Source organism: Cololabis saira, chromosome 5, assembly GCF_033807715.1.
Source record: "Cololabis saira isolate AMF1-May2022 chromosome 5, fColSai1.1, whole genome shotgun sequence".
Classification (NCBI taxonomy): domain Eukaryota; kingdom Metazoa; phylum Chordata; class Actinopteri; order Beloniformes; family Belonidae; genus Cololabis; species Cololabis saira.
In genome coordinates this window covers 36,861,308-36,868,248 of record NC_084591.1, presented here as the reverse complement: position 1 = coordinate 36,868,248, position 6,941 = coordinate 36,861,308, and positions in this window count along the sequence as shown.

The following is a 6,941-nucleotide window of genomic DNA, read 5'->3' as shown; positions in this document are numbered from 1 at the left end:
GACTTTTTTCGACATTTCGACTTTTTTCTCAACATTGACTTTTTTCTCAACATTTCGACTATTTCCTCGACATTGACTTTTTTCTCAACATTTCGACTATTTCCTCAACATTGACTTTTTTCTCAACATTTCGACTTTTTTCTCGAAATTTGGACTTTTTTCTCGGCATTGACTTTTTTCTCGAAGTGTATAATGAAAAAAGAATCTTCCCCCAGTTATAACTAATATAGATATATGCAGCATGTGTCGCCTTCATTCTAAGGCTTATAAAAAACTTTTCATTTTTTGCGGCTCCAGACATACCGGTATTTGTTTTGTGTTTTTGGTCCAATATGGCTCTTTCAACATTTTTGGTTGCCGACACCTGGACTATACAAACACCCCCAAGGCCCATACGGCACTCCCCACCCCCACCATACATAGTTTGAAAATGCAAGACATTACATATATGCAACTAAAGATAATCTTGGATTTAACAGTATATATGTGTAAATATATAAACATCTTTATATATATATATATATATATATATATATATATATATATATATATATATATATATATATATATATATATATATATATATATACACACACACCAACGGTTCAGTCTTGGAGACATGTAGCTGAAGGTGGTGTTCCTTCATCTGTGCAGGGATATTTTACCGACTCGTGAAGATTTCTGATCGAAAATATTCAACATGCTTGATAGTTATGGTTCCAGTTTGGCTCAAATGTCCTTCCGACCAAATTTGACACACCTCGCACGTCAGAAAAATTGGATATGATTATTTGCAGACCTTATGGCTTTACCTAAGATTGTTGGAAGCGGAGAACCGGGACCAAATCGGCTCCATTTATTTTCGTTTGACCTGTTGTACTTGGAAGAATCTCATATTTTGATGTGCTTTGAACTGTGTTCCTCGATGATAAACGTCTCGATAAACATTGCGCAGTACAAAAAAAAGAAAAAAACATCATTCATGCTACTGCAGGGACTATTAGGTTCATATTATATGACAGAAGTAAAGTTTTTTAGATCTTGACTTCACTCCAATGTTACTTTTGATGGGAAAAAAAAAATAGCCTCCTATAACAGTGATTGAAGAACCTCCCAACATGTCTTGTATTCATTCCGGACATATTGGTTAAATTAAGGCCCAGTGATGAACCGGTGACCTGTCCAGGGTGCAGCCAGCTCCTCGCCTGATTACAGCTGATCAGGTCCAGCTCACCTCAACCCTGGACATAATGGGGGAGGCATAGGAGATGGATGGAGAGATGGATGGTGCAATTACCATCTTGATGTATGAGTCAGAGAAAATGATAAAGGCAGCAGCTCTGGAACAGGAAAACACCTAGATGTGTTGCAATTTGAACATCAGTCTCAGACCTCAGCTGTGACCATATGTACCTTTCCGGGTTTGGTACAAATCCCAGTAAGATACCTGCTAATTTGAATTTCTCGAGTCTGAGAGGACAATAAATGTTCTCTGTGCCCCCGTAGCTAAAAAGAAATCAATATTAGCCACTGGAGACACTGAGAGCCTAATTACAGATCTGAAATGATGCAGAGAGCTATTTTCCTGCCTCATTTGTGTTTTCAGGTATTTGTTGCCAAGCGCACCGCCATGTGCTCAAAAATCATTAGCAACTCTCTGGCATATGACACTTGAATTCTCTGCAGTTTTCTCACAAAAGCTTCATTGATTGTCCATGAATGACCCAATTTGTCTATTCAAGCAATAATCCAATGTGCTAATATTTACTGTTTATGTCACATGAAAAGCTCAGCTAAATGATCAAAAAAAGATCCTTTCATTAAACCTTTTTATTTATTTACAATTGCATTGCTTTCTATAAAATTTGCACTTATTGAGAATTCTAACAAAAATTGCAGAATTTTAATGCATTCGAAGTTCAGTGACCACATTGCCAGCATGGTTTTACATCATCGGGCAAAAAGAGACGGCAAAGTGTAACTTCAGTTGCATCGTAAATCGATGTTCTTGCAGAAACTAAATACTGTAAATCAGTGGCCGAAGACAGCTCAACGGTTCAAGACTTGCAGTTCTCTCTGATGCCAGACCTCATAGTCGGCACAAAAGCACATTTAGATCATTTCAAAGTAAAAATTTGCACATTTAGATCATTTCAAAGTGAAAATTTGAACAACATCTTCTGAAGCAGCCTGGGCTGCTGTCAGTGTTTGCAACACGCCTCGCCTTGGATTTATCATTTCATTTTTTTTTTCTTTTTGGTGTTTAATCAACAAGAACCATAAACTTACGCTGAGAGTGACACAACTGTTGATAAGGGAAGATGTTGGTTAAAATATAAATACAGAGCTAAGAAGACCCTGAGGAAGGCGCAAGCCGACACGCGTTGGTGGTGTTTTCTAGATGTAACCCAGTCAAAATAAAGGTTTTTTAACATTTTTCAATCCACCAGAGTGCCTGCATTTTTTCTTTTGAGTTCACAGAGCTAAGAATGTTCGGTTTGTACATTTTTCACATAATAAGTAGATAAATTATAATACTGATGACATCTACAAGCATTTCAAATGGGAGTCATGGTGTAGCGGTAAACACCACAGCCCATCACACTGTCGGCAACATCTGTGATGTGATGAAAAAAAGAAACGTCTTAACCCCCAAAGGGAAATTAATTCAAATTCAGGTGCAAAATTCAGTCAATCTTTTTTCTAATAACCAATCAAAGTGGATTATTTCTATCATTTCTATCTATCATATTATTATTTTCTTTGCATTAACTCCCCACTTCAACTCCCATCTCATATTTGAAAAAATACTTTTTCCATTTGATATTTTCATTGAATTTCCAGTGACTGAGGTACGAAAGAGTGAGAGGTCTTCAGAGTGAATGCAGAGCAGAGACAATGCCGTCCTGAATAGAAAAAAAAAACTTTCCAACAAGTTTTTTTTTTTTTCATATAAAATAAAATACTGAGGCTTACTGAGGCCAATTCTTTGCTTTCTGGGATATTTCCATGATTTCAGCTCATAAATATGACTCTCATATGGTGGTGCAAAGTCAAAGTGTCTCAAACAGGTTTTTTTTAGATGCACATTTTGAAATATTACAATTTTAAAAAACGGGTATCGGTTAAAGTGAAATTGAGCAGAAGTTTCACAAATAGAATTTATGCTGATTGAATCCACCAGTCATCCTTTATTAGCTCCTTGCCAATGTTTTTGTTCGTCTGAAGAGCGGTAAACCTTTATATAATACTAAATGTGGGCCTGTAATGAATTTTGGAACCATTTTTCAGTTGGTAATAATGTCATCGTTTTAGTTAGGTTGGCTGCAGCTCGAGAGGTTGTCTGCCAATAGGAAGGTCGGCTGCAAGTTGGTGGTTCGGTCCCAAACTTCTGCAGTCCACATGTCAAAGTCTCAGTGAGCGAGACACTGAATCCCACATTTTATCAATGTTTTCATCAGTTTTTGACTGTGTGTGTGCCAGATGAAAACCCTTTCATCGGCTGAAAAGCTTTATAGGCCAATAAATGGAATAAGAATGTGGGTGAATGTGACGTGTAGTGTGACAAGCTCCAAGTCGCTCACCCCAGTCGGCTCCTGAGACAGCTGTTTATCACTTTATGGTACATGTACACCAACAACAATGGCCAGCAATGGATATCAGTTAAAGCCAGCTCAAAGCCCAAAAACACGAACGCTAGGAGAAGCAATAAAAAGGAAACGAGAGCGTGACAGCAACGTGTCGTGAACGCCACTTAACCTCCACATCTGTACGGGGTTCTGCTGAGCTAAAAAAAGTTCCTTTCTGTCACTTTAAAGAAACGTTAAGGAGACATCTTGAGACCACTTTTAGAAACATCTGCATCCGTCTGATGCCGTACATCAGCTCCCTTTCCAGCCGGGTCTTTCCAGCACTGTTCATAGCAACCTGTGCTAGAGGGTGGAGTCGGCCAATCAACTGCCTCCCTGTCTCCTTGTCCAGGGGTCTGCCTCTTTTCAAGCTGGCATTTAAGTTTTGGGCTACACACATCCAAGGTGCAGAAAATGCAGCAGGATGTGAAGCTGGACGATCAAAGGAGCTGGATAAATCCTCCCTGATCTGGGTTTGTGATGTCATAGTTTTCTGCAAATTTTAACAGCTCGCCCACTGAGAAATGCTCAGACCGACCTTGCTCCAAACAAATAAGATTAAGGGTTTTGTTATGGTAAACATTTATAGTTTTATGTGACTTCAAACACCCAAGTAAATCCTCAAAAACAAACATATTACATATATTATATTACATATATTACATTTTTTTTTTTCACATCAGAATTTACAGTTCGCATTAGATATCCTACTCTGTTTTCACTGTTTTGTTGCCTCCATCAGCAGCAGTACTGACTAATAGATGAAGACATGTTTTTTTTTTTTTTTTTGTGCACAGAGTTGGATTTAAAACACATAAATATGTGTATTAATAGTATATGGGGAGCTCCCCATACAGCCTGAGCAACACAACTGCACGCTTTGAGAGAAGGGGGGGAGGCGTAAGGAAAAATCCTGACCTTTGGCTCCCTGCAAAGCCGTCCCCAGACTATGGACCCGTTGAACTGAGGGTCCTCAGAGCTTTTATATAAAGAGCATTGCTAATGTGACTGACACGCACAATACTAACATCACCCGGGAAACTAATTCTCTGTGGAGCTGCCAATATGCTGTCATTACTCTTCAGCTGGTCTGCAGGATGAGTCCGCTGCATTCACAGGCTTGTTGTTAAGGTGCTTTGTTCATATGTAAAACATGTTTTTCATCTCTTTCACACATGCACACACACACACACACAGACACACACAGAGTCCAAAAGCCATGTGCCGATCGAAGCAGCTTGTAAATCCAGTTGATATTCTTGGATTTTCTCCACTGAGGGTATCCGTCTCCAATTCAACATCTGTTTAACAGTCTATTCAGCTGGAACAGGGAATAATCTCTAATTTTACCAAATGCTGCACAAGTTGCGCCTAATCCTGGCCTTAAATCAGGGAGTGCAAGACATTGAGCAACTGCAAAAAGCTCTTATTTTTGCTATCCCTATTTTAATTTTACTGTGTCGTGTGCTTTCAGTATTCAGAGGCATGCAGGGGAACGCATTAACGGATATTTTGCAGAAATGGCTGCGAGAAACACTCCACACATTCAAACATTTTCATTTGTTCTTGGTGTTTGAGTAACCTGTACACCCCTTGCGGGGAGATGGTCTGTGTCTTCGTGATGCTTATCGGGTGTGACAGCTCTGTGTTGTGGCGATCTTCATTCTTCACATTGTCCTAAATATCATCTACCGCAGACCAAAAAGAGATCAAAGGGAAGATATCTGCAAAATGAGTGGGAACACAGAGAGATATGTCATCTATACCGCTCGTGAATGGCTCGATTATGATCTGGCAACAGCACATTTCCGCGCCTTCAGCCGGGACCGATGTTGTTATTCCTTCGCTCCACTGAGAAGGTAGAGGAGGGCTTGGTATAAACACCTACAGAGGCTTTCACTCTCTCTCTCTGTTCAGGTGATGAACCGCGGCAGGCTCTCTCCACAATGCACTTCTGCACCCCGAGCCTGCGGACAGCAGCTATCTTTTCACCAGGTTCGGGGGGTCACTCTTTTCCCACATTGAAACTCTTTTTGTGTTTTTTTTTTGTGTTTTTTTTCTTACAGCTCATATACGACGGATGGGCCGTATGAGCATCACGGCCCCTGAATGGGAACTGTTGCTTTCAGCCTGCATTCCTCTGCGTTTCTGCTCTTACAGAGGACGAGTGAATACAAAATCAGCATCTAAATACAACTCTCTCTCTCTTTTTTGGCACACACTGGCCCTTCCCTCCTCCACAAACCCCCCCTGCCATTCAGTGAACTCAGGAATCCATAGGAGGTTTTGTTGAGATGCAAGCACAAGTGTGAGAACAGTGGGCTTTTTTTTGGAGGGAGGGGGGGGGGGTATTTTCCCTCAGCCTCAATGGGGGCTTTTTTTTTAAAAACAGACTTTTTTAGCCGAATAAAAAACTGCAGCCGTTCAAGAAAAGTAAAAGTTGATTTGAAGCTAATTTGATCTAGCGTCACTGTGATGAAAGATGGTCTTATCTAAAGAGTCTGTCGTTTCAGATAGAGTAGATGGGGATAATTTAACATGCATATGGAGTGATGCAGAGCTGGAGGGCACAGATCAGATGTTTCATCCATGGATGAGGCTCCGCTTAGCTACTGGTGTTCAGAAATGAAAGGAGAAGTCAGTCACACAGTGATGCCCAGTCGCCTCATTCAGCTCTGCTCCCATTTACGCTTCCTTCAAGACATCAAAGTCGCTGTCAGAGGTGAATCGCATGAAAAACAGATACAGAGAGAATGAGAAACAAATGCAAAACCCCCTTTAAACTCAACATCAATTCAGCTTTTGAGACTGGTTAAACTCTCAAGGGCAGGACGACTGCTTAGCATTCAGGGTTTTAATCTGAAGATACAGTCATTTACTGGGCTGGATTCTGTTCCTGCAAACATATTTCATCTCACTTATCTTCTGTGTAATCTCATAATCATTGTAGATGTAGACATATACACCTTGTCCGTCTCTCCCTTCTCAGAAATATTTCATTTCAGAACGAAAAATCTCCACCGGCGCCCCAGTGGTGTTTCCAGAGAGGAATTAGCACGACGAAGTGGATCAAAGAGTGATATTTGCACCAGCACTGCCGGCTGCGCATAATGAAGTGAATCCAATAACACTGTTGTAAACCCCATCTTCGTGCTAGACTAATACACGGACAGGAACAAAGTGGGCGGCTTGCTTTGAATACTAATTTTATTTTGGCTCACCAGTTTCTTTGTTCTGTTTTTGGATGCTGCTGGTTTTTTCTCACGTTTAGCTTTTTCATTAAATTCCAAAGACTTATGATAACACCGTTAA